Genomic DNA, 27,705 nt, shown 5'->3' with positions numbered 1-27,705 from the left:
CTATTCTGTCACCAGCTTGGTGTGATGCACCCATCTGTCCGTTCCCCACATGCGCGTCGTCCTCCAGTCCTACGATCTCCAGGACCGCCTCCTCCCAGGGGGTGAGGTGGGCTACTGATGGTGGCCCTCCTCCTGTCCTCGCTCGTTCTCTTTTATTGTGAGCTCTCTTTTCCTGCAATGAGGGAGACAAGTGGAGGTTGAGTGAGAATGAAGGAGTGAGTGTTCAGAATCCATAGCATAGATGCTTAGAAGGAGACAAAGATGGAGTGAGGTGGCAAGACCAAGGGCCCTCCCTGTGTGTTGTCAGTTGTTTTCATAGCATCAGAGTGATAGGGAGTGTGAGGGCTTCATAGTCGAATAGTTAAGTGAATGTGACCATAGAGAAGGAATGGGTAAGGGTGCATGGATGTCAGTGTCAAGTGGGATGTGGAGGAAGACATTGCTAAAGCTGAGTGCTGGTGAGGAAAGGCAATGGGGATCAGATTGAGGGTGATGGGAAATTCATATTCACTTTTCCAGTGTGCTGAAGGTCATGAAATCTTTTCCTGCACTGTATCCAGGTTTTGCGGGTCGCCGATAAGGAGTTGACCTCCTCTGCCACTTGCAGCCACACAGCCTTGGTCTGCTGGGGAGGCTTCTTCCTCCCTGATGAAGGGAAGAGCACCTCCTTGTGAGCTCTTGCTCCCTCCACTAAAGCCTGCAGGGCAACGTTGTCAAACCTGGGAGCAGCCCTAGGCCTGTCGCTGGCCATTGTGACTCCAGGTTCCTCTAACAGTAAATGCCAAAAGGTTGGCAGCCTGCAGAAGAAGCAAGGCTTGTTGCAGACCTTAAATGCAGCAGCAATAATGATGTCATATTATGCGACTTTCTGACTGGAAATACTTATTTGCTATGGGTTCCCACACGCTGGAACTCAATTGGGCAACTAAGTTAAAATTGCATCAATCTCCCATATCGAATTAGATTCGTGTGGATAACACGAAATGCAGATTACACGACACCAACCCGCACCTGAATGAAAATCCAGCCCGATACTTTTGATGCACTACAGGCCCCATGGAATCACTATTAGTCCCATTGTCTGCACGTGGTGCTCAGGACCATGTACACTGCAGCAATGATCCAAGAAAGCTGAGCCCGGGAAGCTTCAAAATTAAACTGAAATATTCATTTGTTTTTGAAGGCTCGTCATTTTAGCTGGAAATAATTGGTAAAATTGCTAAAATGCTGATTTCGGGGAACGTTTTGTGGCTTCAAAGCGTTTTACATCTTTAATGACTGCTGTCATGTTTCTTGAAATGAGGCACGTTATAGTGCAAAGAAAAAGAGAACCACGGAGCCCATCACAGCTTTAGTATCACCACTGAGTATGAAGGGTTTCTAGGATGTGATCTAGAATTGCCTCTTACAATCTCTTCAGAAATACATATTTTTTTAATGAAAATACAGGCAGATGCAGCTGCTGCCAACTAGGACCTGACATAATGGGTGTCCAGTAGGATGCTCAGTTACTGAGAGAAGTGGAATTTGTTGCCTCGCTGGCTGGAGCAATTGGACAAACTGCACCAAGAGCATGAATAGACAATCCCCCTAATAAACCAATCCAGCGGGGGGGTAATGTTCACTCTGGACACAGGCGGTAAGCTGACAGTTGGAAATTGGCCGCCCATTATACACCGCCTCCGATTTTTTTTTCTTTGACTTCTTTTATACTGCTTTTCTTGATATATATTAATGACTTGGACGTGGGTGTACAGGGCACAGTTTCAAAATTTGCAGAAGACACAAAACTTGGAAGTATAGTGAACAGTGAGGAGGATAGTGATAGACTTCAGGAAGACATAGACAGGCTGGTGGAATGGGCGGACACGTGGCAGATGAAATTTAACGCAGAAAAGTGTGAAGCGATACATTTTGGTAGAAAGAATGAGGAGAGGGCATATAAACTAAATGATACAATCCTAAAGGGGGTGCATGAACAAAGAGACCTGGGGGTATGTGTGCATAAATCGTTGAAGGTGGCAGGGCAGGTTGAGAAAGCAGTTAAAAAGGTTTACGGGATCCTGGGCTTCATAAATAGAAGTATAGAGTACAAAAGTTTGGAAATTATGATGAACCTGTATAAAACACTGGTTAGGCCCCAGCTGGAGTACTGTGTCCAATTCTGGGTACCACACTTTAGGAAGGATGTGAAGGCCTTAGAGAGGGTGCAGAAAAGATTTACGAGAATGATTCCAGGAATGAGGGGCTTCAGTTACTTTGATAGACTGGAGAAGCTGGGGTTGTTCTCTTTGGAGCAGAGAAGATTGAGAGGAGATTTGATAGAGGTGTTCAAAATCCTTTGGGGTCTTGACAGGGTAGATAGAGAGAAACTGTTCCCATTGGCAGAAGGGTCGAGAACCAGAGGACACAGATTTAAGGTGATTGGCAAAAGAACCTGTAAAGTCCGCGCCTCAATAATACACGGACTTCGGGAGAACAATTAAACAGGTATTATACTGAACGGAGGGTACTCTTTTGTTTGGACCCAAAAAAAAACCCAAAACAAATTGGACTGTAAATTAACAAAAGTTCAACTAAAACTTAACAAATCAAATTAAAATTTGGTTTTCCGGGTTGATGATGCAATCCAGTCCCCGCGACGCCCACCGGTCGCGGAAATACTCAAGCGTGCCGGCGGACACCGCGTGCTCCATCTCCAGGGCCACCCGGGCGCGAACATGGCCGCGGAAGAGAGGCAGGCAATCCGGCCGGACGACCCCCTCGACCGCCCGCTGCCTGGACCAATTGATGGCTCTTTTAGCCAGGCCCAGGAGCAGGCCTACAAGGAGGTCCTCCAACCTGCCCACTCCCCTCCGCACCGGGTGACCGTAGATCAAGAGCGTGGGACTGAAGTGCAACCAAAAATCGAGGAGCAGCCCCTTCAAGTAGTGAAAGAGGGGCTGCAACCTCTCACACTCGACGTAAACGTGAAACACAGACTCCTCCAGGCCGCAAAAAATGCAGGCGGCTTGGGAGTCCGTGAACCTACTTAAAACCATATTGCACGGGACCGCTCCGTGCAACACCCTCCAGGCCAAGTCCCCGATGGAACAAGGGAGGACTCCCGCGTAGAGAGCCCTCCATTGGGGACCTCCGCCTCCACCGGTCGGCAAGACGACACGCCAAGGCGTGTCCGGACGGCAGATGAAGATGGCAAAGTGGAGAGTGTGCAGGAGCAGCCCGTACAGGAAACCCCTCCGCGCGGAATGAAAAGGCACGGAGGGTATTTCCTCGAGACGGCTCAAGTTGTGAGGCGCCAGTTCCCGAGGGGAGTTTCGGGGCCGGGCACCGATGAGGAATTCCGTCCGAACGGGGGTAAGCTCGGACGGGATCGCCCCACGTGCTTGAGCCGCCTCGATACACCTAGTGGAGTCGGGGCCCAGTGCCACTTTCACCGACTCGATGGCTTCGACCGCGAGCCGGATGTTAGCCCAGGACAGGCACCGTGCCAGCTCCTCCGGCGCCATCCAGCCCGCTCCTCCGCCATCGAGCAGGTCCCTGACTCTGGTCACCTTGCCAGGCACAGCCCTGCCCTCCGCCAGCCGCCCAAACCCGCGGTCGTGGAGGTGCGGATTCCTGAGCAGCGGCTCCCGAAGGAGAGCTGCCGCTCCTGACGGGGGAGAGCTCCGCCTGGAAGCGACGTAGTTCCAAACCCATAGCAGTTCATGGTAGGAGACAGGCAGCTCCCGCAGGCCGGCATGCCTGCAGCCCACTTTCGCAAACAGGAGCTGCGTGTCGTAATTGAGGCCGTGCAGCTGGCGGAAGAAATATGTCGCCAGCGCACAGCATCTCGGAGGATTCTCGACGTACAGGTATCTCTGCAGCGTCTGCAGATGGAAAGTCGCAGCCTGGGTGCGAAGGCACACCAGCGCCTGACCGCCCTCCCTAAGCGGGAGACTCAGAACCGCGGCAGAGACCCAGTGCTTCCTTTTGTCCCAGAAGAAGTCGATGAGCTTCTTCTGCATCTTGGCGACAAACACAGGGGGAGGGATGAAAGTGACCAACCGGTACCACAACATGGCGGCCACCAGCTGGTTTATGACCAGCGCTCGACCCCTGTAGAACAACACTCGGAGCAGTTCTGTCCAGCGTCCTAGGCGAGCGGTGACTTTGGCCTCCAGCTCTTGCCAGTTCGCCGGCCAGGCGTCCTCGGCAGGGCTAAGGTAGACTCCCAAATAGAGGAGGTGCGTGGTGCTCCAGGCGAAAGGCCTGAACTCCTCCGGCAGGGAGTCCACCCGCCACTGACCCACCAGGAGTCCGGAACATTTCTCCCAGTTGATCTTGGCGGAGGATGCGTCCGAGTAAATCTGCTGGCATTCCCGCATCCTCCGCAAGTCAGCGGGATCTGTGACTGTGAGGAGCACGTCATCGGTGTTAGCCGAGAGGACCACCTCCACGCCTGGCCCTTGCAGAGCCAGTCCCGTCAACCTCTTCCGCAAGAGGCGCGGGAAAGGCTCCACGCAAACGGCGTATAACTGACACTCTCCCGAAGGAGAGCCGCCGCTCCTGACGGGTGAGAGCGCCGCCTGGAAGCGACGTAGTTCCAAACCCATAGCAGTTCCTGGTAGAAGACAGGCAGCTCTCGCAGGCCGGCATGCCTGCCACCCACTTTCACAAACAGGAGCTGCGTGTCGTAATTGAGGCCATGCAACTGGCGGAAGAAATACGTCACCAGCGCACACCATCTCGGAGGATTCTCGACGTACAGGTATCTCTGCAGCGTCTGAAGACGGAAAGTCGCAGCCTGGGTGCGAAGGCACACCAGCACTATTATATCCGTGTGTAATTGAGACACGGACTGCAGGAGTTGGTTACAACAGGTCTTTACTGAGTGGAGACAAACTGGAACTAACTATGCAAAGTTACTACACAGGCTTATATACAGGGGTGGTCACTACTGGTACTGCAGTATACAGGGGCTGCAGAATATAGTTCCTTCTGCAAAGTACATACACTACAATTCCTCCCCTTTTAGCTAAACAGTACATAACATTCGATTAATAATTAAATAACATATTTACAATTACAGTTGCTAGATACATTAGCTGAAGTTAAGCAATTATAAGTTCAATCTTTGAGGAGGCTTCCTGATTCTGTCCGGATAACGCCTCTTTGGGGTATCAGGTTCTCCTGGCAAAGTTGATTCGGGATCAACGTCGTTGTTTGGTTCGTCTGCTTCCAATATCACCGATTCTGAGGTAGATGCAATTGGTACTTCGGTTTCATCACCAGGTGTACCGGATCGTGGTGTGGAATTGACGTTTTCCAGTGACTCTAGAATCTGGTCAGCATGGCGTCTTACAATGCTCTCTCCAACATCCACGGTATACATTAGGGGTCCTTGCCGTGTGCAGATCGTTCCTGGCTGCCATTTCTCTGTGCGGTAGTCCCGGGCCAAAACTGGTTGACCTATCTTAAAACTCCTGGTCGGCCTTTCATTCATATTCTGAAACTGCCTGTTCTCCACATCTCTTCTGATGTTTGGCTTAACCAAATCCAAGCGGCATCGTAGTCTTCGATTGAAGAACATCATGGCTGGAGTTTGGTTGGTAACCGCATGTGTCGCATTCCGGTAGGCAAACAAGAAGTTATCCACCTTGTGTTGTAGGGGTATGTCTTCATTACACATTGCCTTGATAGCCTTCTTGAATGTTTGAACTAACCTCTCAGCCAATCCATTGGTGGCTGGATGATATGGGGCGGATGTGTAATGCTTAACACCATTGTTCTTTAAGAACCTCCGGAACTCTTCAGACACAAACTGTGGTCAATTGTCGGAGCAAATCTGTTCAGGCAGCCCATTTCTGGCGAATATGGTTCGTAAGACTGTGATAGTTTTTTCTGTGGTGGTTGAGGACATTTTTATTACCTCTGGCCACTTTGAATGTGCATCCACCGCAATTAAAAACATCGAGTCCATAAATGGACCAGCAAAATCAATGTGCACCCTTTGCCATGGAGATGAGGGCCACTCCCATGGATGTAGAGGGGCTTGTGGTGGGGCATTTTGGACCTTCTGGCATCCTGTACAGCTCTTGGTCATCTCTTCGATTTCTCTATCGATTCCCGGCCACCACACAAACGCTCTGGCTAAGTTCTTCATTTTTACCCCTCCCAGATGACCCTCATGAAGCTCATTGAGTACTCTATCCTTCAATTTGGGTGGAATTACTACTCTGGATCCACACATCAAGGTTCCTCTGCACACTGACAGCTGTTCTCTTCTCGGCGAGAATGCTGGCAACAGTGGTTCGCCATGTGCTGGCCATCCCTTCACCGTTAAATCATAGACCCAGGAGAGTGTCGGGTCATTTCGTGTTTCCTTTTCTATGTTTGCATTTGTCACAGGTAGACATTCGACTATGGTCGAGTGGAATATTTCCACAGGATCCACTGCAGGTGCTTCTTCCACCGTCATCAACGGTAGGTGCGACAATCCATCAGCATTCCCATGCTGTTTAGTTCCTTTGTACTCGATGTCATATGGGGGTGCCCCTAGGAAAAGGGACCACCTCTGTAGCCGTTGTGCTGTCATTAACAGGACGCCCTTCTGAGGGTTGAAAATGGAGACAAGAGGTTGATGATCAGTTAGTAGAGTAAATTTCTGACCATGCAGGTAGCGATTGAACTTCTTCACCCCCCACACCAGGCTGAGGGCCTCTCTGTCAATCTGGGCGTAGTTACGCTTGGCTGAAGTTAACGAGCGTGACGCAAAAGCTATCGGCCTCTCTGAACCATCAAGGAATTTATGTGACAGTACCGCTCCAATGCCATAGGGAGACGCATCACACGCCAGTCTTATCGGTAGTGATGGGTTGTAGTGAGCCAATACTTCTCTTGAAGTGATTAGGTCTTTACTCTTTTGAAAGGCCAGCTTACATTCATCGCTCCATTTCCATGCTACTCCAGTTTGTAGTAGGGCATTCAGTGGGTGCAGAATTGTGGACAAATTCGGCAAAAACTTATGGTAGTAATTCACCAATCCGAGGAATGATCTCAGTTGCGACACATTTTCAGGTGCTGGAGCCTTAACCACCGCTTCAATTTTGTCAGGGGACTTATGTAACCCCTCTTCATCAATCACGTGGCCACAATACGATATCTGTTTCTTAAAAAACTCGCACTTGGGGCGATTAGCTCGTAGCCCATGTTCTCTTAGTCTAGTGAGCACCTGCTCTAGGTTGGCAAGGTGTTCACTGTCATCTTCACCTGTCACTAGGATGTCGTCCAAGTAACACTGAGTCCCCGGAATCCCTTGCAGGACTTGTTCCATCGCTCTTTGCCATATCGCCGGAGCTGATGCTACTCCGAATACCAGTCGATTATACTGGTAAAGACCTTTGTGAGTGTTTATCGTGAGATACTTCCTGGAGGATTCTTCAACCTCCATCTGCAAATATGCTTGTGCTAGGTCAATTTTTGTAAAACGCTTCCCTCCAGATAGTGAGGCGAAAATATCTTCTATCCTCGGGAGAGGATATTGTACTGTGTGAAGGACTGGGTTCACCGGCACCTTGAAGTCCCCACAGATGCGAACCTTCCTTGGCTCCTCAGACTTATTGTTTAATGTTTTCTTCATGACAGGAACGATGGGTGTCGCCCACTCGCTCCAGTCTACCTTAGATAACACGCCTGCGTTCTCCAGATTCTCCAGCTCTGCCTCGACGGCTGGGCGAATTGCATATGGTACCGGTCTTGCTTTGAAAAACTTGGGAATTGCATTCTCTTCTATTTTTATCGAGGCGGTTATGCCTTTAAGAGTTCCCAGTTCTTGTTGAAATACCTCTTTGGCGTTAGCTAAGATTTTTGACAATCGGCCAGGTGTGACGTCGTCATCCTTTTTACCAGCCACCGTCAGTGCCTGAATGGAGTGCCAGTCTAAATTTATCTTTCTGATCCATTCACGTCCCAATAACGGTGGTCCACCATCTTGCAGTATGTACAGATACAATTTCTGTATTTCCTTGCCGTTGTATTCGACAGGCACCCTTATTTTCCCTCTGGGGTATACTTTCTGCCCCGTATATGTCTTCAAGACAATGGATGTCTCTTTCAAGGGTATGTGTGAGAATAGCCGCTCATAGTCTCGTTGATTCATGACGGTCAGGGCTGATCCTGTATCCAATTCCATTTTGACTTGGGACCCTGCTATCGTGAGGGTGACCCAAATGGTTCGGTGATCCTCTTTTGCGATTACGTTGTGAAGTTTGAGACAGCTTAGTCTCTTGTTCCCGGATTCACTATCGCTCTTCTGGTCTTCGGAACTACTGTCCGTCATCTTTTGTACTTTCCTGTACTGTTCCTTAGTAGCCTTTTTGTTGTTGTTAGTCTTCTTCCCAGACCTGCAAACTCGTGCAATGTGTCCCATCTTTTCGCATTGCCTGCATATTTTGTCCTTGGACCAGCAGTCCTTCTGGTCATGGGTTGTTCTGCCGCAGCGATAACATTTTTCAAATCCCCGTGTCATTTCATGGGTGCCGTATTCCTGTGGCTTTTGCTGTATTTCCACAGCTCCCCTTGCTGCTGCTTCGTACGATACTGCCACGCTGAAAGCCTTATCTAGCATCAGCTCTTTCTCTGAGAGTAACCTCTTCTGGGTTCCTTCACTCAGGAGTCCACAGACAAATTTGTCCCGTAGAGTGTCTGTCAGTCCTGCTCCGAACTGGCAGTGCTTTGATAGCTTGCGTAGTTCCGTAAGGTAATCAGCATTGCTCTCATCTTTATGCTGATTTCTCTTGTGGAATTTAAATCTTTCTGCTATCAGCAGCGGTGTAGGATTTAGGTGTTCCTGTAGGATATCAACAATTTTGTTAAAACTCTTCGCCATTGGTTTGGCTGGAGTGATCAGGTTCCGCAATAGGCCGTACGTTCTTGCGCCCATTAAGTTTAGTAGTACCGATGCCTTTTTCTCATCGGCTACTTCGTTTGCCTTGCAATATACTTCGACTCTTTCCACATACGTGGTCCAGTCTTCTATTGCATTATCGAAGGCTGTGATATTGCCAGTCTTTGGCATCTTGGAAATCTAAGATGGCGCCTCCCGCGCTTTGCCTTCTTCCCCGATTTAACAAAATGGCGCCTCCCGCACTTTGCCTTCTTCCCCGCTGGATTAAGATGGCGCCTCACGCGCTTTCCGTCTTCTCCGCTGCTGCTAGCGCTGTTGCTGGCGTTTTATGCCTTGATGGCGATGCCCTATGGTCTTTGCGCACTTCCCCCCCGCGCTGCTGCTAACGCCGCTCTCCGTGGTTCCTGTGGCAAACTGCAGCTCCTCGCGGCTTTCTGCGCTTCTAATTTCTTTTATTTTCCCGTCGTCAGAGCAACCCTACGGGACACTTTCCTCCCTCTTCTTGGGTCTGTGCGCTGCCCGGCTTCGTAGCACCGGCCGCGCCCTGTGTGCTCCACCCTCTCTCTCTCTCTCTCTCCTCTTCCCGACAACGCTGCTCGTCCCCGTTGAAAAGCCACCCGATCGAGCTCTAGCCCGCCGCAGCCCAGGAAGGATCAGTGTACTACCTGCCACCAGCCCGATTAGCTGGAACACCATAGACAGGATAACCAAGCCCGCTCTCGACAGTCTCTCCTGCAAATCTCCAACTCCGATGAATCAGAGGCGGTTGCCCACGGTCGACGCCCGTTTCTTCTGTTTGTTTTTTTTTTGCTTTCTTCCTTCTGGCCTCGACCTCTAACAACTTCACTTCAGGGATAGATCCCCATGAGGTGGTGCAGAACTGCAGGTAAGTTCAGATCTGCTCGTCGCCAGTATTATGTCCGTGTGTAATTGAGATACGGACTGCAGGAGTTGGTTACAACAGGTCTTCACTGAGTGGCGACAAACTGGAACTAACTATGCAAAGTTACTACACAGGCTTATATACAGGGGTGGTCACTACTGGTACTGCAGTATACAGGGGCTGCAGAATATAGTTCCTTCTGCAAAGTACATAACAAGCGCCTGACCGCCCTCCCTAAGCGGGAGACTCAGAACCGCGGCAGAGACCCAGTGCTTCCTTTTGTCCCAGAAGAAGTCGATGAGCTTCTTCTGCATCTTGGCGACAAACGCAGGGGGAGGGATCAAAGTGACCAACCAGTACCACAACATGGCGGCCACCAGCTGGTTTATGACCAGCGCTCGACCCCTGTAGGACAACACTTGGAGCAGTCCTGTCCAGCGTCCTAGGCGAGCGGTGACTTTGGCCTCCAGCTCTTGCCAGTTCGCCGGCCAGGTGTCCTCGGCAGGGCTAAGGTAGACTCCCAAATAGAGGAGGTGCGTGGTGCTCCAGGCGAAAGGCCTGAACTCCTCCGGCAGGGAGTCCACCCGCCACTGACTCACCAGGAGTCCGGAACATTTCTCCCAGTTGATCTTGGCGGAGGATGCGTCTGAGTAAATCTGCTGGCATTCCCGCATCCTCCGCAAGTCAGCGGGATCTGTGACCGTGAGGAGCACGTCATTGGCGTAAGCCGAGAGGACCACCTCCACGCCTGGCCCTTGCAGAGCCAGTCCCGTCAACCTCTTCCGCAAGAGGTGCGGGAAAGGCTCCACGCAAACGGCGTATAACTGACCGGACATGGGGCATCCCTGACGCACCCCCCTCCCGAAGCGAAGGGACGCCGTCAAGGACCCGTTAACTTTAATCAGACACTCCGCGGCGGCGTACAGAAGTCGGATCCGGGCAACGAAGTGCCCGGATCCGACCCCCGCCGATCACTGATGACGACGACAGCGCGGGGGGGGGGGGCGCAGTACCCGCGGCGGGCGACGACTCCCCCTGCTCGGAGGGACCTTCCTCCTCCCGGTCCTCCTCCTCTTCCAGGGGGTCGTGCCTTCTTTTTAACACAGAGGGAGCGAGGGAGACCTCCATGTCTGCAGGGGCCTCCCTGTCTGCTCACTCCGGCGGAGCAGGTTTGTCGGGTTCCTCGGGCCTGAGCCCGGCCGCAGGTATTGGTGTTTCCGCTACGGCAGTTGCGGCCACAGGCTCGGGCATGAGGCCCCTCCCACTCGCGTCTGCCCCGATTAACTCCGCGAGGAGTGCGGGTGTAAGGGGCTCAAGGGGCAAGGGCTGGCCCCCCACGGGGGGACCCGCCCTATGGTGTTTAGTTTTATTCCGCGCCTTCTTTCCGGCCGGACGCGCTCCCTCCCCCCCGCCGGAGGCCTTGGTGGCATCGGCCTCCGGCGTCGACCGCGCTTCGGTTACTCGGGATGCGCGGGCAGACCCGGGGGGAGGAGCGGCGGCGGCGCCAGCCTCGGCCGTACTAGACGATCTGGCGGCCTTGGAGGCGGGGCAGCTTTTCCTGATGTGCCCCACCTCCTTGCAGGCGTGGCACCGCACACCGTCCGACGTCCAGAAGACGCGATAGGCGGTCCCCGCGTGGAGGACGACGAACGCCCCGCCGGTGTCCTCCTCCCGCGCCAGCTGGATAAACAGCTAGCGCCGGAAGGAGAAGACGTGGCGAAGGCTGGCCTCCCGGAAGCCGAGCGGGATGGGTGTGATCCCCGACCTCACCTCCCCAAGTTGGCATAAATGGGGGAGGAGGAGCTCACCAGGAACATAGGGCGGGACGTTAGACATGACGATCCTCTGCGCGGTGGCCTCGAAAGGATCCACCGGCAGGAAGGTCCCGCCCACGGTGAGCCCCTTGGCGATGGCCAGGGACACCGCCCGCTCCGACCCCAGGAAGAACACAGCCTTCCCATACATTTTTGAGGCCGCAGCGATGGCTGAGGGGCCGACAACCCCAGCCATGGCTTTAACGCAGGCCTCAATGGTCATAGTGGGGTGAGTGTAGCTCTTCACCCCAAGCTTTTTTGTCATAAGTTTAAAAGGTGACGGGGCAGCAGAAGTTGCGGGAGCAGCTGTGGCTGTGGCTGCCACTCCCGCATAAGTCCTGGCTGGCCCCGCCACTGGCGAAGATGCAGTCGCCATTATGGGGTGTTTTTATAAGGGCTACACTCACCCCAAGTCACAGGCCTGAAGGTGTTAATGGCCTCAGGTATTTTTTTTTGGTCCTCTATTGAGCAGAGGGAGCTGTTTAAAATGAAGGCACTCCTCTCCCCTTATTGATTGAAATTGGGAGAGGGGCCTTCTCCCCTCTGCTCAATAGGCAATTAATCAATAAAGATGAAATGAAATTGAAGTGCCTAGAGAAAGAGGCAGAGAGAGACAAAGAGAGAGAGAGAGGGGTGGTGGGAAGGAGGGAGGCCGCAAGGACAGGGTTGCTACTCAGGATGGTGGGTGGGTGGGTGTTGGCAGGGGTGCACTCTCCGATGGAAAATTAAAAGTCTTTGATGGTGGTGGTCTTCTGGCAGGGGGAGAAGATGTCTTCACCTGGGAAAGCTGGAGATGCCCCAGGCTCAGTCCCACACCAGGTCTTAACGATGTAATTAATGAAATTGGACTTCACCTAGGCAGCTCCAGCTGTCCCAGGTCAGGCAATAGAAGGGGTGCTTATTAGTGGTGTGTGTGGCCTAGTTTTTAACAAGAGCCATCACACACACACAGACACCCCTTGATGATCCGGCCTTGTTTCTTCTTTTCTCCCCCCACCTAAAATACAAAGTCTTTGGGAGAGTGCCCCAAATAACACCCAGCTGTAGATGTTCAGAAAGATGTTCTCCTTCCCTCCTTCCAAACAGTTGGTTGTTTTCTGTTGATGGTGGTTTCTCTCCCCTCTCTCCCTCTCCTGAAGTGGAGGCCAATTTGGGGAGGCAGTGATAGGAAAGGCCTCTCCCCTGGTTGATGTTGTTGCTGGCCTCCTTTCTCCTTCTCCTCCTCTGTCCTCTCTCTCCAGGCACCCCTGTTGATGTGATGATGATGGTGGAGGTGGTGGTGGTGGCCTATCGTTGTCCTCCTCTTCCTGGTCAGGAGACCGCCACATTCCACTCTCCACTCTCCTGGTTTGGCTGCTCCTTCTCCTCCTGCTGACTGAGGCAGCTGCATAGCCAGCAATGCTGAGAATGAGGTCTGAAGCAGAGGGTACTCTTTTTGATTGTCAAGGACCCGTTAACTTTAATCAGACACTCCGCGGTGGCGTACAGAAGTTGGATCCGGGCGACGAAATGCGTCCCGAACGCGATTGCGCGCAGAGTCCCGAAGAGATACTCGTGATCCACCCTGTCGAACGCCTTCTCCTGATCCAGGGAAAGGAAGGCGACCGACAGACAAGCCCTCTGGGAATGGTGGACCAGGTCCCGGACCAGATGGATGTTATCGTGGATGGTCCGGCCCGGGACCGTGTAGGACTGGTCGGGGTGGATCATGTGGGCCAGCACGGTGCCAAGGCGAGCAGACATGGCCCAGGCAAAGATTTTATAGTCCGTGCTGAGGAGGGAGACCGGGCGCCAGTTCTTAAGGAGGCGGAGATCGCCCTTCTTAGGCAGCAGGACAATGACCGCCCTGCGCCAAGAGAGGGGCATCTCCCCGGTCGCCAAACTTTCCCCCAGGACCCGCGCGTAGTCGCCCCCCAAGACGTCCCAGAATGCCCTGTGGAACTCTACGGTCAGCCCGTCCAGCCTCGGGGACTTTCCCCTAGAGAGCTGGCGGAGGGCGCCGGTCAACTCCGCCAGGCTTAGCGGAGTGTCCAATTTTTCGGCGTCCTCCGGGCTGACCTTCGGCAGGTCCTCCCACAAAACTCTGCGCGCATCCTCGCTGGACGGATCCGGAGAGAACAGAGCCCCATAGTAGGCGCGGGTCTCCGCGCTGATTCCCATCGGATCCGAGACCAGAGATCCGTCATCGGCCAGCAGCCCCAAGAGCTGCTTACGGACCCCCCGTCTTTTTTCCAGCGAGTAGAAGAAGGGGGAGCCGCGGTCCAGGTCCCGCAGGAGCTGGATCCGCGACCTCACGTACGCGTCTCGGGACCCGATGAGCTGCAGGTCCTTCAGCGCGCCCTTCTTCTCTTCATACACCTTCCGCAGGGCCGGGTCCTCGACGACCTGACCGAGACGGGACTCCAGGTCGAGCACCTCCTTCTCCAACCGCCCGACCCGTGCCTCCCGCCTCTTGGTCGACCCCTTTGCGTACTCCTGACAGAAGAGACGGATGTGAGCCTTGCCCACATCCCACCATAGCCTCAAGGAGGGGAAGCCCCCCCGCTTCCTTCTCCAGTCGGCCCAGAACCGACGAAACGAATCCCGGAACCGCGCGTCCTCCAGCAGCAGGTTGTTAAAATGCCAGTACGCGGAACCCCCCGCGCGCGCAGCGGAGCGAGCTCCGCCCACACCAGGTGGTGGTCCGTGCACGACACCGGCCGCATGGAAGCCGCTGGAACGCAGGAGATGTACGCCCGGGAAATGTAGAGGCGGTTGATTCTGGACCTTCCTCCCCCAGACCTCACTCTAGTGAAGGCGCTGGAGTCGGGGTGGAGATTTCGCCAGATGTCCACCAAGTCGAAGGACCCGACCAGGTCCCTCAACTTCTCCATCGCCACCGGGCTTCGCGGGGGGCCCGAACGGTCCCTCGCCTCGAGGGTGCAGTTAAAATCCCCCCCAAGGATGACGCACTCGCCCACGTTGACGGAGCCCAAAAGATGAAGCGCACTTGCTGCGCACCGGTCTGAGGGGCGTACACGTTCACTAGATGGAGCGGCATGCCCCCCCGAGGCGAACAGTGACCTGGAGCAAACGGCCCGGCACGTGCTCCTTGACCCCCAAGATCTCTGGCTGAAAATGCGGGGCCAGCAAGATAGCCACCCCGCTGGAATTGTTGGAGAGGTGACTCATGCTGACCCCTCCTTGCCACTCCAGGAGCCACGTGGCTTCGTCTCCCGGAACAGTGTGGGTTTCTTGCAGGAAGCACACCGCATACTTCCCGTCCCGAAGGACCGAGAAGTTATTGAATCTGCGGCGCGCCTCGCTGCTGCCATTGATGTTGAGGCTGGCTATGGTTATCTTCATGTCAGAAGCATAGTGCAACCTCGACCTACACCTAACAGTGGGAGGAAGCGCAGCCGCTGGTCAGCCGCCACTTCCTCAGCAGCCCAGTGAGGAACGTTCTGAGCCGACGCAGCTCGAGCGGGTTCACACCCTCGTCCGCGCCCATGATCTTAACTGCGGTGCGGACGGACACGATGAGCAGCGCCAGCTCCGACCACCTGTCGAGGGCCAGCCGGACCTTATTGCGCCGACCCAGGCACGTGGCCATAAAATCCCGGAGTTCCCTTGCGGGAATGAGGGGAGACTTGGCAAGGGGCATGAGGTCATCCATCGCCTCGTCGACGCTGGAGTCCGAATCGTCCTCCGTGCCCATCACCGAGTCCCCATCCTCCTCCAGGGGGTCGTCACCAGTGGCTGACCCGTCCGTCGCGCAGTGCGCATCGAATGGCTTGGCCGCACCAGCCAGCCCCGCCTCCGCCTGGATCCCACCCCCAGGATCGGCGGCAGTGGATTCCTCCCTGGGCTCCTCTAGGGGCGCTGGGCCAGAAGACGTCGGCGGTTCAGATCTCCCCTCCGCCCCAGACGCCGGAACGACCGGTGAAACCGGGGAGAGAACAATTCCCAGCTCCTCCAGTACATCCGGCACCAGAGACGCAGCCAGGGGGCCATCCTCCTCCCCGCCACCAACCTCCGACCCAGCGGATGGGGTGTTTTGATTTAAACACTCTACCAGGTCGAGCAGCCCCTGGGAGATGTCCGGGTCGCATTGGGCGAGCTCATTTTCCTCGAGCTCGCCCGACCCAGACCCCAGGCCGACCGACCCGGCGAGGGGTAACGGCACCGATAAAATGTCAATAGCCGCGGGTTGTTCCGCGACCCCCCCCATGGGCAGGGTCTCATCCCCATCCCCGGGAGGCATGTGCCGGACAGACACATCTGCCTCAGCCTCCCGAGGGACAGGCGACCCCTGCTGATCGCTAGTGATGACGACAGCGGGGGGGTGGGGCGCAGCACCCGCGGCGGGCGACGACTCCCCCTGCTCGGAGGGACCTTCCTCCTCCCGGTCCTCCTCCTCTTCCAGGGGGTCGCGCCTTCTTTTTAGCACGGAGGGAGCGAGTGAGACCTCCATGTCTGCAGAGGCCTCCTCCTCTGCTCCCTCCGGCGGAGCAGGTTTGTCGGGTTCCTCGGGCCCGAGCCCGGCCGCAGGTATTGGCGTTACCGCCGTGGCGGTTGCGGCCACAGGCTCAGGCACGAGGCCCCTCCCACTCGCGTCTGCCCCGATTAACTCCGCGAGGAGCGCGGGTGTAAGGGGCGCAAGGGGCAAGGGCTGGCCATCCACGGGGGGACCCGCCCTAAGGTGTTTATTTTTTCGCCACGCCTTCTTTCCGGCCGGACGCGCTCCCTCCCCCCAGCCGGAGGCCTTGGTGGCATCGGCCCCCGACGTCGACCGCGCATCAGACGTTCCCGACGCGCGGGCAGATCCAGGGGGAGGAGCGGCGGTGGCGCCATCCTCGGCCACACGAGATGATCCGGCGGCCTTGGAGGCGGGGCAGTTTTTCCGGATGTGCCCCGCCTCCTTGCAGGCGTGGCACCGCACACCGTCCGACGTCCAGAAGACGCGATAGGCGGTCCCCTCGTGGTGGACGACGAACGCCCCGTCGGTGTCCTCCTCCCGCGCCAGCTGGAGAAACAGCTGGCGCCGGAAGGAGAAGACGTGGCGAAGGCTGGCTTCCCGGAAGCCGAGCAGGTTGGGCGTAATCCCCGACCTCACCTCCCCAAGTTGGCATAAATGTGGGAGGAGGAGCTCACCAGGAACATAGGGTGGGACGTTCGAGATGACGATCCTCTGCGCGGTGGCCTTAAGAGGATCCACCGGCAGGAAGGTCCCGCCCACGGTGAGCCCCTTGGCGACGGCCAGGGACACTGCCCGCTCCGACCCCAGGAAGAACACAGCCTTCCCGTACATTTTTGAGGCCGCGACGATTGCTGAGGGGCCGACAACCCCAGCCATGGCTTTAACGCAGGCCTCAATGGTCATAGTGGGGTGAGTGTAGCTCTTCACCCCAAGCTTTTTTGTCATAAGCTTAAAAGGTGACGGGGCAGCAGAAGCAGCGGGAGCAGCTGTGGCTGTGGCTGCCACTCCCGCATAAGTCCTGGCTGGCCCCGCCACCGGCGAAGATGCAGTCACCATTATGGGGTGTTTTTATAAGGGCTACACTCACCCCAAGTCACAGGCCCGAAGGTGTTAATGGCCTCAGGTATTTTTTGGTCCTCTATTGAGCAGAGGGAGCTGTTTAAAATGAAGACACACCTCTCCCCTTATTGATTGAAATTGGGAGAGGGGCCTTCTCCCCTCTGCTCAATAGGCAATGAATAAAAAGAGATGAAATTGAGGTGCCTCAGAGAAATAGGCAGAGAGAGACAAAGAGAGAGAGAGAGGGGTGGTGGGAAGGAGGGAGGCCGCAAGGGCAGGGTTGCCACTCAGGATGGTGGGTGGGTGGGTGTTGGCAGGGGTGCACTCTCCGATGGGAATTTAAAGTCTTTGATGGTGGTGGTCTTCTGGCAGGGGGAGAAGATGTCTTCACCTGGGAAAGCTGGTGATGCCCCAGGCTCATTCCCACACCAGGTCTTAACGATGTAATTGGACTTCACCTAGGCAGCTCCAGCTGTCCCAGGTCAGGCAATTGAAGGGGTGCTTATTAGTGGTGTGTGTGGCCTAGCTTTTAACAAGAGCCACAGACACACACAGACACCCCTTGATGATCCGGCCCTTTTTTCTTCTTTTCTCCCCCCACCTAAAATACAAAGTCTTTGGGAGAGTGCACCAAAAAACACCCACCTGAAAGATGATGTTGTTCTTCCCTCCTTCCAAACAGTTGGTGGTTGTTGGTTGTTTCTCTCCCCTCTCTCCTGGAATGGAGGCCAATTTGGGGAGGCAGTAATGGGAAAGGCCTCTCCCCTGGTTGGTGTTGTTGCTGGTCTCCTTTCTCCTTCTCCTCCTCTGTCCTCTCTCTCCAGGCACCTCAGTTGATGTTATGATGATGGTGGAGTTGGTGGTGGTGGTGGTCCAGCGTTCTCCTCCTCTTCCTGGTCAGGGGACCACCACTTTAGTCCACTCTCCACTCTCCTGGTCTGGCTGCTCCTTCTCCTTGTCTGCTGCTGCACAGCCAGCAATGCTGAGAATGAGGTCTAACAGAGGGTAACGTCAGACTGAAGTACAGAAGCCTGCTAGGGCCTTTTATACAGGGGTGGTCACTGCTGGCACTGCAGTATAAAATCAGTTCTTCTCTTAAAGGTACATACACAACAATTCCTCCCCTTTTAGATAAACAGTACATAACATTCATTTAACAACTAAATAATAACTAATTACAATTACAATTTTATCGGTACTATATACATCAACTGAAATAATCATTTATAAGTTCAGTCTTTGAGGAGGCTTCCTAATCCTGACTGGATAGTGCCTTTCTCGAGTATCCTGTTCTTGCGGTGGTGTCGATTCTGGCTCATTGTCATTGGTTGGTTCGTCAGCTTCCAATACCACTGCTTCTGAGGTAGACGCAATCTGTACTTCCGGCTCATTACCAGGTGCACATGCTCGTGGTATAGGTTTGGCTTGTTCCTGTGACTCTAGAATCTGGTCAGCATGGCATCTCACGATGCTCTCTCCAACGTCCACTGTGTACATTAGTGGTCCTTGCTGTGTGCATATCATTCCTGGCTGCCATTTTTCTGTTCGGTAGTCGCGGGCCAAGACTGGTTGTCCTATCTTGAAGCTCCTGGTTGGCTTCTCGTTGATGTGCTGGAATTGCTTATCCTCAACATCTCGTCTTATGTTTGGTTTGAGCAAATCCAGGCGACATCTTAGCCTTCGGTTGAAGAACATTATGGCTGGAGCTTGGTTGGTGACTGCATGTGTCGCATTCCGGTAAGCAAACAAGAAATTATCTACCTTGTGTTGTCGTTATACATCGCCTTTATTGCCTTTTTAAAGGTCTGAACAAACCTTTTGTGGCTGGATGATATGGGGCAGATGTGTAATGTTTCACCCCATTATTTCTCAGAAACCTCCGGAAATCCTCGGACACAAACTGTGGCCCATTGTCGGAGCAAATCTGTTCTGGCAAGCCATTCCTGGCGAAGATAGTCCGTAGGACTGCAATAGTTTTCTCCATGGTGGTGGAGGACATTTTGATGACCTCTGGCCATTTCGAATGGGCGTCCACGGCGATTAGAAACATTGAGTCCATAAATGGACCAGCAAAATCAATGTGTACCCGTTGCCATGGAGATGAGGGCCACACCCATGGGTGTAGAGGGGCCTGTGGTGGTGCATTTTGGACTTTCTGGCATCCTGAGCAGCTCTTGGTCAGGTCCTCGATTTGTTTATCGATTCCCGGCCACCACACATAAGCCCTGGCTAGGCTTTTCATTTTTACCCCTCCCAGATGACCTTCATGAAGCTCATTGAGCACTCTGTCTCTCAACTTGGGTGGAATTACCACTCGGGATCCACACATCAAGGTCCCCCGGCACACTGACAGCTGTTCTCTCCTTGGCGAGAATGCTGGCAACAGTGAATCGCCATATGCTGGCCATCCCTTCACCGTCAAATCATAGACCCGAGAGAGTGTCGGGTCATTTCGGGTTTCCTTCTCTATACTTGAGTTTGTAACAGGCAGACATTCGACTATGGTCGCATGGAATATCTCAACAGGGTCCACTGCAGGTGCTTCCTCTACCATAGGCAACGGTTGGCGCGACAGCCCATCAGCGTTTCCATGCTGCTTCGTACCCTTGTATTCTATGTCGTACTGATGTGCCCCTAGAAAAAGTGACCATCTTTGCAGCCGTTGCGCCGTCATCACCGGAACGCCCTTCTTTGGGTTAAAAATGGAGACCAGGGGCTGATGATCAGTCAGTAGGGTGAATTTCTGCCCGTGCAGATAGTGATTGAACTTCTTCACCCCCCACACCAGGCTGAGGGCCTCCCTGTCAGTCTGGGTGTAATTACGCTTGGCTGAGGTTAACGAGCGCGATGCAAAGGCTATTGGCCTCTCTGAACCGTCAAGGAATTTGTGTGACAGCACCGCTCCAATGCCGTAGGGAGACGCATCACATGCCAACCGAATCGGTAGTGTTGGGTTGTAGTGGGCCAATACTTCTTTTGAAGTGATTGGGCATTTACATTTCTGAAAGGCACGCTTACACTCATCACTCCATTTCCATGTTACTCCAGTTTGCAGCAGGGCGTTCAGTGGGTGCAGAATTGTAGATAAATTCGGCAAGAACTTATGGTAGTAGTTCACCAGCCCGAGAAACGACCTCAGTTGCGACACATTTTCCGGTGCTGGAGCCTTGACTACAGCCTCAATCTTGTCTGGCGACTTATGCAACCCTTCCTCATCAATCATGTGGCCACAATACGAGATTTGTCTCCTGAAGAACTCGCATTTGGGGCGGTTGGCTCGTAGCCCATATTCCTGCAATCTAGTGAGCACCTGCTCCAGGTTGGCAAGGTGTTCACTGTCATTTTCGCCCGTCACCAGGGTGTCATCCAAATAACACTGGATACTGGATCCCTGGGATCCCTTGCAGGACTTGTTCCATTGCCCTCTGCCAAATAGCCGGGGCTGATGCTACCCCGAATACCAGTCGATTGTACTGGTAAAGGCCTTTGTGAGTGTTTATCGTGAGGTATTTCCTAGACGCTTCTTCCACCTCCATTTGTAGATACGCTTGGGCCAGATCAATCTTCGTAAAGCGTTTCCCTCCAGATAGTGAGGCGAAAATATCTTCCATCCGTGGAAGTGGATATTGTACTGTGTGCAGGACTGGGTTCACAGTTACCTTGAAGTCCCCACAGATGCGAACCTTCTTCGGCTCCCCAGGCGTGCTGCTCAATTATTTCTTCATTACAGGAACGATGGGTGTGGCCCACTCGCTCCAATCCACCTTGGACAGCACACCCGAACGCTCCAGACTCTCCAGTTCCGCTTCGACGGCTGGGCGGATCGCGTACGGCACCGGTCTGGCCTTAAAAATTTTGGGGTTTGCGTTATCTTCGATTTTTATCGTTGCCTTTACTCCTTTTAGAGTCCCAAGTCCTTGTTGGAACATCTCTTTCGCGTCAGTTAGAATTTGTGACAGATGTCCAGGTGCGACGTCATCATCCTTTTTGTCAGTCACAGTTAGCGCCTGAATGGAATGCCAATCCAATTGTATTTTTCGGATCCATTCACGTCCCAATAATGGTGGTCCTACATCTTGTAGTATATATAGATACAGTTTCTGTGTTTCCTTGCCGTTATATTTAACTGGCACCCTTATTTTTCCTCTGGGGTAGACTTTTTGCCCCGTGTATGTCTTCAATACAATGGACGTGTCCTTTAAGGGTATGTGTGAGAATAGGCGCTCATAGTCTCGTCGATTCATGATAGTTAGGGCTGATCCTGTATCCAATTCCATCTTTACTTGGGACCCTGCTATCATGAGGGTGACCCAAATGGTTCGGTGATCCTCCTTTGTGATCACGTTGTGTAACTTTAGACAACTTAATCTCCTGCTCCCGGAGTCGTTATCACTCTCCTGATCTTCCGAACTACTGTCTGTCATTTTTTTTACTTTCTTGTACTTTTCCTTAGTAGTTCTTGTAGTGTCGGTTTTCTTTCCCGACCTGCAGACTCTTGCTATATGTCCCATTTTCCCGCATTGCCTGCATACTTTGTCCTTAACCCAGCAGTCCTTCTGATCATGGGTTGTTCTGCCGCAGCGATAGCACTTTTCTGCTCCATACGCCATTTCGTTAGTGCTGTATTCTTGTGGTTTCTGTTGTATTTCCGCAGCTCCCCGTGCTGCTGCTTCGTAGGATACTGCCACGCTGAAAGCCTGTTCTAGCGTCAGGTCCTTTTCCGAAAGTAGTCGCTTCTGGGTTCCTTCACTCTGGAGCCCGCAGACAATCTTATCCCGTAAAGTGTCTGCCAGTCCTGCTCCGAACTGGCAGTGCTTCGATAACTTGCGTAGTTCCGTAAGATAGTCAGCATTGCTCTCATCTTTGTGCTGGTTTCTTTTACGGAACTTGAATCTTTCTGCTATCAGCAGCGGTGTAGGGTTTAGGTGTTCCTGTAAGATATTAACAATCTCCTCAAAACTTTTCTCCATTGGTTTAGCTGGGGTAATTAAATTCTGCAATAGGCCGTATGTTCTCGCGCCCATCAAATTTAATAATACCGACGCCTTCTTTCCATTGGCCACCTCATTTGCCTTGCAGTACACTTCAATTCTTTCCACATACGTGGTCCAGTCTTCTACCTCATTGTCGAAAGCAGTGATACTGCCACTTTTCAGCATCTTGGGTGATTTAAAATGGTGCCTCCCGCGCTTTTTCTTCTTCCCCAATGGAATAAAATGGCGCCTCCCACTCTTTTCCTTCTTCCCCAATGGAATAAAATGGCGCCTCCCGCGCTTTTCCTTCTTCCCCTTGCTGCCACGCTGCTCCTAGCGTTCTACAGGGTAATGGCGGTGACCTGCGGCTTCGGCGCGTCTCACTTTTCCTTCCCCTCATTTATTTTCTCTCCGCTGCCCGGTTCTTGAACACCGACTGCGCCCTGTGCGCTCCACCCTCTCTCTCTCTCTTTCCTCCCGGCGACACTGCGTGGCCCCTTTTGTAGAGCCGCTCGATCGAGCTCGAGCCCGCCGCAGTCCGGAAGGGTCAGCGCACTACCTGCTACCAGCACGATTTGCTGGAACACCTTGACTGGGGAGCCAAGCTCAGCTCTCCACAGCCTCTCCCGTAATTCTCCGAACACCGATGGATCCTTGGGCGGTTGCCCGCGGTCGACGCCCGTTGCTCTGACTTCGACCTCCAAGAAACTTCTTCTCAGGGAAAGGTCCCCGTGAGGTGATGCAGTACTGCAGGTGAGTTTGAACTTGCTCGTCGCCACTGTTATGTCCGCGCCTCAATAATACAAGGACTTCGGGAGAACAATTAAACAGGTATTTTACTGAACAGAGGGTAACGTCAGACTGAAGTACAGAAGCCTGCTAGGGCCTTTTATACAGGGGTGGCCACTGCCGGTACTGCAGTATAAAATCAGTTCTTCTCTTAAAGGTACATACACAACAGAACCAAAGGCGACGTAAGAAAAAACTTTTTACAATGAGTGGTTAAGATCTGGATTGCACTGTCTGAAAGGGTGTTGGAGGCAGACTCTATTTAATTTTTCAAAAGGGAGTTGGATAAGTATCTGAAGAAAAAAAAATTGCAGGGCTACGGGGAAAGGGCAGGAGAATGGGACTATCTGAGAATCACATGGGCTCGATGGGTCGAATGGCCTTCTTCTATAACCATTCTATGATTCTATAATTCTATAGCTGTTTAAAGTATCACTTATTGTCCTGAATGAAGACAAACGATGATTACAGTAAATTTTACAACAGCCCAAGGCATTACCACAGTAATGGCATTACTAGCTGTTGCCAGGCGATTCTCCCACACTTTGCCCTGGATCAAAATTTCAGGGCCTACTTAATTAATCTCCTGAGGGAAAAGTTTCAAAACATAAAACTGTGTGAACTTTCTCCATCACTCTCTGAAGAAATCTAGCAAAACTTCAGAGCATCAGTCTAACAGTGCAAGTTACATTATTCAACCCTGACCAGCTGTATTCACAGATGAATTTTCCATCATGGGAAGCATTATGTTCCTTAGAGTATTTGTTCATTTATGTTCATGCTTATTATAACTTTCCATCCTGTTCTTAAATATTTTGTATGCTCCTTTTTTATAGGAATTAATCGACGTAGCATTAAATACATTTATAGGCAATCTATCTCATATGTATACCGATTTTTAAAAATGTCTTCTAATCTCTCATTCTGCCTGAGGTTTCTTTCATTCTGTACCCAGCCCTTCTGATTTTGCAATCACCAACTTAGATCCACAATTCCATGTTTCCCAGCATATCAAACACTCTGTTCATGTAACTTCCCAATCATAGAAATTTATGGCAGAGAAGGAGGCCATTTGGCCCATTGTGTCCGTGCTGGCCGAGAAAGAGCGTTCCAGCCTAATCCCACTTTCCAGCTCTTGGTCCGTAGCCTTGCAGTTACAGAACTTCAAGTGCATATCCAAGTACTTTTTAAATACGATGAGGGTTTCTGCCTCTACCATCCTTTCAGGCAATGAGTTCCAGACCCCCACCACCCTCTGGGTGAAAAAACTTCTCCTCAACCCCCCTCTAATCCTTCTACCAATTACTTTAAATCTATGCCCCCTGGTTATTGACCTCTCTGCTAAGGGAAATAGGTCCTTCCTATCCACTCTATCTATGCCCCTCGTAATTTTATACACCTCAATCTTTCCTTCTTCAATGGAAACCAATTCAGTTCCAATGCGTCTCTGAATTGTAGAGTCATCCTCTTTGCTTCTTTCTGAAACCTCTAATACATAATCTGGAAATGTTAGATTCGGAGAGGCATTCTCCTCCACACTCCTTATGAGTAATATAGAGAGCAGGGCAATGCTTGGGCTTTTTTTTAGAATACACCAGAAAATATATAAAAATTAAACATTGCTGAAATTTCAAAGTATCAAGCTTCACTTGTCACACATGTAACATACTGAACGAGACAACCCTTTGAAGATAATAACTTACATTGAGTTCCTGTTAAAGTTACTTCAGATAAAGTTTCAAAGTTAATGCTTTTACATTTTTTTGATTCTTTTTACAAATAAGAGCAAAATCAAATGACTTTAACTGCTTCTAATAAAGTCTTTGTAACAGAAGCAGGTCTCCATCATGCCTCACATAATAATATGTACTGTATTTTTTTTAAGATAAAAGTGTGAATTTAAAATTTCACTGTAGTTAGCTGTAGTGTTAAAATAATGATTTTGTCTTTATGTGGCAAAGTACGACAATATATACATCTGTCTAGAGGTTCGTTTTGAGAGGAGGCAGCAATCAATGCCCCACAGTTCTTCTTCTTCTTAGGCAGTCCCTCGGAACTGAGGATGACTTACTTCCACATTAAAAATGAGTTCTCAGGTGACTGATGAGTCCAATGCGGGACCTACAGTCTCTGTCACAGGTGGGGCAGACAGTGGTTGAAGGGGCGGGTGGGTGCGGTGCTTGGGTTGACGTGCGCTCCTTGTGCTGCCTGCACTTGGCTTCCGTTTGCTCCCTGCGAAGAGACTCGAGGTGTTCGGCGCCTTCCCGGATGCTTCTCCTCCACTTTGTGCGGTCTTGGGCCAGGGATTCCCAGGTGTCGGTGGGGATGTTGCACTTTTTCAAGGAGGCTTTGAGGGTGTCCTTGAAGCGTTTCCTCTGCCCAGCTGGGGCTCTCTTGCCGTGCCGGAGCTCCGAGTAGAGCGCTTGCTTTGGGAGTCTCGTATCGGGCATGCGGACAATGTGACCCGTCCCTCGGAGCTGATCGAGCTTCAATGCTGGGGATGTTGGCCTGAGTGAGAACACAGTGCCGTTGATTGCTTAGACTTGCTCATTTATTGCATCTGCAATTCCTTCACGTTTTGGACATTTTTAAACATGTGCGAACCTTGCGGAAAACTATTGAACACTTTAGCATTCTTCTCAGAACCAAGGTGTTTGATATGCAAATCAAGCGTCAAAGGTAAAGAAAGCCAGCATTCTTCAAACACATTACTACAATTGCTTAACATAATCGTCTGCCCAGTAGGAGAGAACTGTTTTGATCTTGTGTGTTGTATTCTACCTTAGAGGCCCAGTGGACTGGGGTAGTAGGTGTGGATTTTCTCTCTTTCATTAGTTTGAAGGGGTGTGTAAGTTGACTGCTGGACTCTGCAGCAATGCAGGACTCACTCACATAAAAACATCACCTGTGGAGGTCTATGAAAGTCGGTGTCCCCCCCCCAAAAATCTTGCAGATTATCAGATAGTGTAAGAAATATGTTTTGAAGAAGATGTTTTAACTCTGGTGGACTGATTCAATCTCTGCTGTTTTATGAATGTTTGTACTGTCAGTCTCTTTGTATCTTCGTCTGCTTGTGTTTAATTATAATTCTTGTAAATGAATTCGACTTAGAGTTGCACCCTGAATGATATTTGATAGTTTGGTGTTTTCCACCTTTTGAAGTAGACTGGATTGCAGGGTGGGCAGTACTTGCTAATGCTGCCGCATGCTACAGGAAACTTTCGTTTAAACGGCAGTTAAATATCCGGAACGCTCTATCCATCGGCAAAATTCAGGAGTCGGTTCAGATAACTTTTTTTACTTTTAGTTATTTTTTTTACTCATTTGTGGCTGTGCAAGCATCTAGCTGAAGCAGTTGCTAAGCTACAGAGACGCTTGCAAGCTGAGCCGATTGTTTTGAAGCTGTTGGTAAGCAACAGGGTTTGTTGCTTTAGACGGAGCTCAGAAGCTCCGTATCTTTTAACTATAGCACTCGGTTCTCCGGCAGTTTTGATGGGCCGGCACCAGCTCGGTTCCGTCCGTGCCGGATACCAGAAAGTTTCCTGTACTCCCATACACAACAAGACTAAGATAGTAAATGTCAGATCACAGGATACAGGGATCTGTTTATGAAAAGCACCTTTTCCTGTGATCCCAAAAAAGGAGAATTGGGATACGGCCTGAATTGTAACAGGATCTCTCCCGACTCACAAGATGGACAACAAGGGCTTACAAAGAGAAAATCCTGGCATGCTTTGTGAACAGTCAGTCTTGCTATCGACCATAAGATATTTCTAGGGGCTGTAAGTGTAGATGCTTCCTGGGAATTGTAATTTACGACTTTGTTGATTTTCCTCAGTGATTGCTCTGGGCAGTCCATTTAACACAAGCCCTCGGTTTCCCAGATAGGCATAGACCTCTGATGAAAAATGTTGTTAGGTATATTTTAAACACAGCAAAGGCAATTGTGTAGAAACGGTTAATCACGTTCTTGTAAATTGCTGTAATTTTTAATGTCTTTATTATGTTACTAACCTTATATCCAGTGGTTAGTCTGCAACTTAGTGGAGATAATCAGATGGCAGCTGCAAGGAGTTTTAAAAAGAACTTACGGTGATTTTATTAGTTCACAGTAATTTGTGTGAAATTTGAGCCAATTAGGTGTAAGTGTGACGTTGATATTATTCCGAGAGAAAAGGGGCATGTTTGTAATGAGATGTGAAATTAATACGTGGGCGAGAAATCTACAGTAATTCTAATGGTAGTTAGATGGATATATAGATAAAGTTGCTCTCAATGTATTCTTAAACATTATACTGACCCTAATAACTAAAACAAGTATCATTAAAATATATTGTCTCAGCTCTGTCTCACTCTAACACCAGCAATATAGCTGTAGAAGGGAGAAGTCCCTTTGTGAGTTTTGGGGCTGGAAACTTTACAATCCATTGGTCAGACACAGGACGTTTGTTCTCCACATGGCTGGTGTGTTAAATTTCACACGATTATATTTTGGCTGCAGAGAGATTTGAGAATAGAGAGTGATCCCATTGGAGTCTCCTTCCAAGCATGTCCTTCTAGACAAAGTGATTAATATTGACAAGGAAGTAGTCCAGAGGTGATGATAAAACAAAGTGAGTTTTGTCCTTGTTGGACTCACAGGGTTTTACAAGCAGATCTGATGCTGGATGTTTGGAAAATTGCACATACTTCAAATACAGGAAACTTTGGTTTATCTGGAGGTTAACTGTCTGGAATGCTCGAGCCACCGGCAAAAATCAGGAGCTGTTTCGGTAGGTTTTTTTTTTTTCGTTGCTTTTTTTTCACCAGTCAGGCTCTGCAAGGTCTCGCTGAAGCTGTTG

General features: G+C 51.4%; 1 protein-coding gene across 4 annotated transcripts in view; it reads left to right on the top strand.

Annotated features, from left to right (window-relative positions):
* The window catches only part of LOC147105278 (tetraspanin-18B-like), a 191,855-nt gene that overhangs the window by 41,726 nt on the left and 122,424 nt on the right, over positions 1-27,705 (top strand). The gene's annotated exons all lie outside the window — the stretch shown is intronic.

Source organism: Somniosus microcephalus, chromosome 18 (genome assembly GCF_052327205.1).
Source record: "Somniosus microcephalus isolate GS21.2 chromosome 18, FLI_Smic_1.0, whole genome shotgun sequence".
Taxonomy (NCBI): Eukaryota; Metazoa; Chordata; class Chondrichthyes; order Squaliformes; family Somniosidae; genus Somniosus; species Somniosus microcephalus.
Note: the sequence above shows the minus strand (reverse complement) of the source record. Positions and strands in the feature narration are given on the sequence as shown.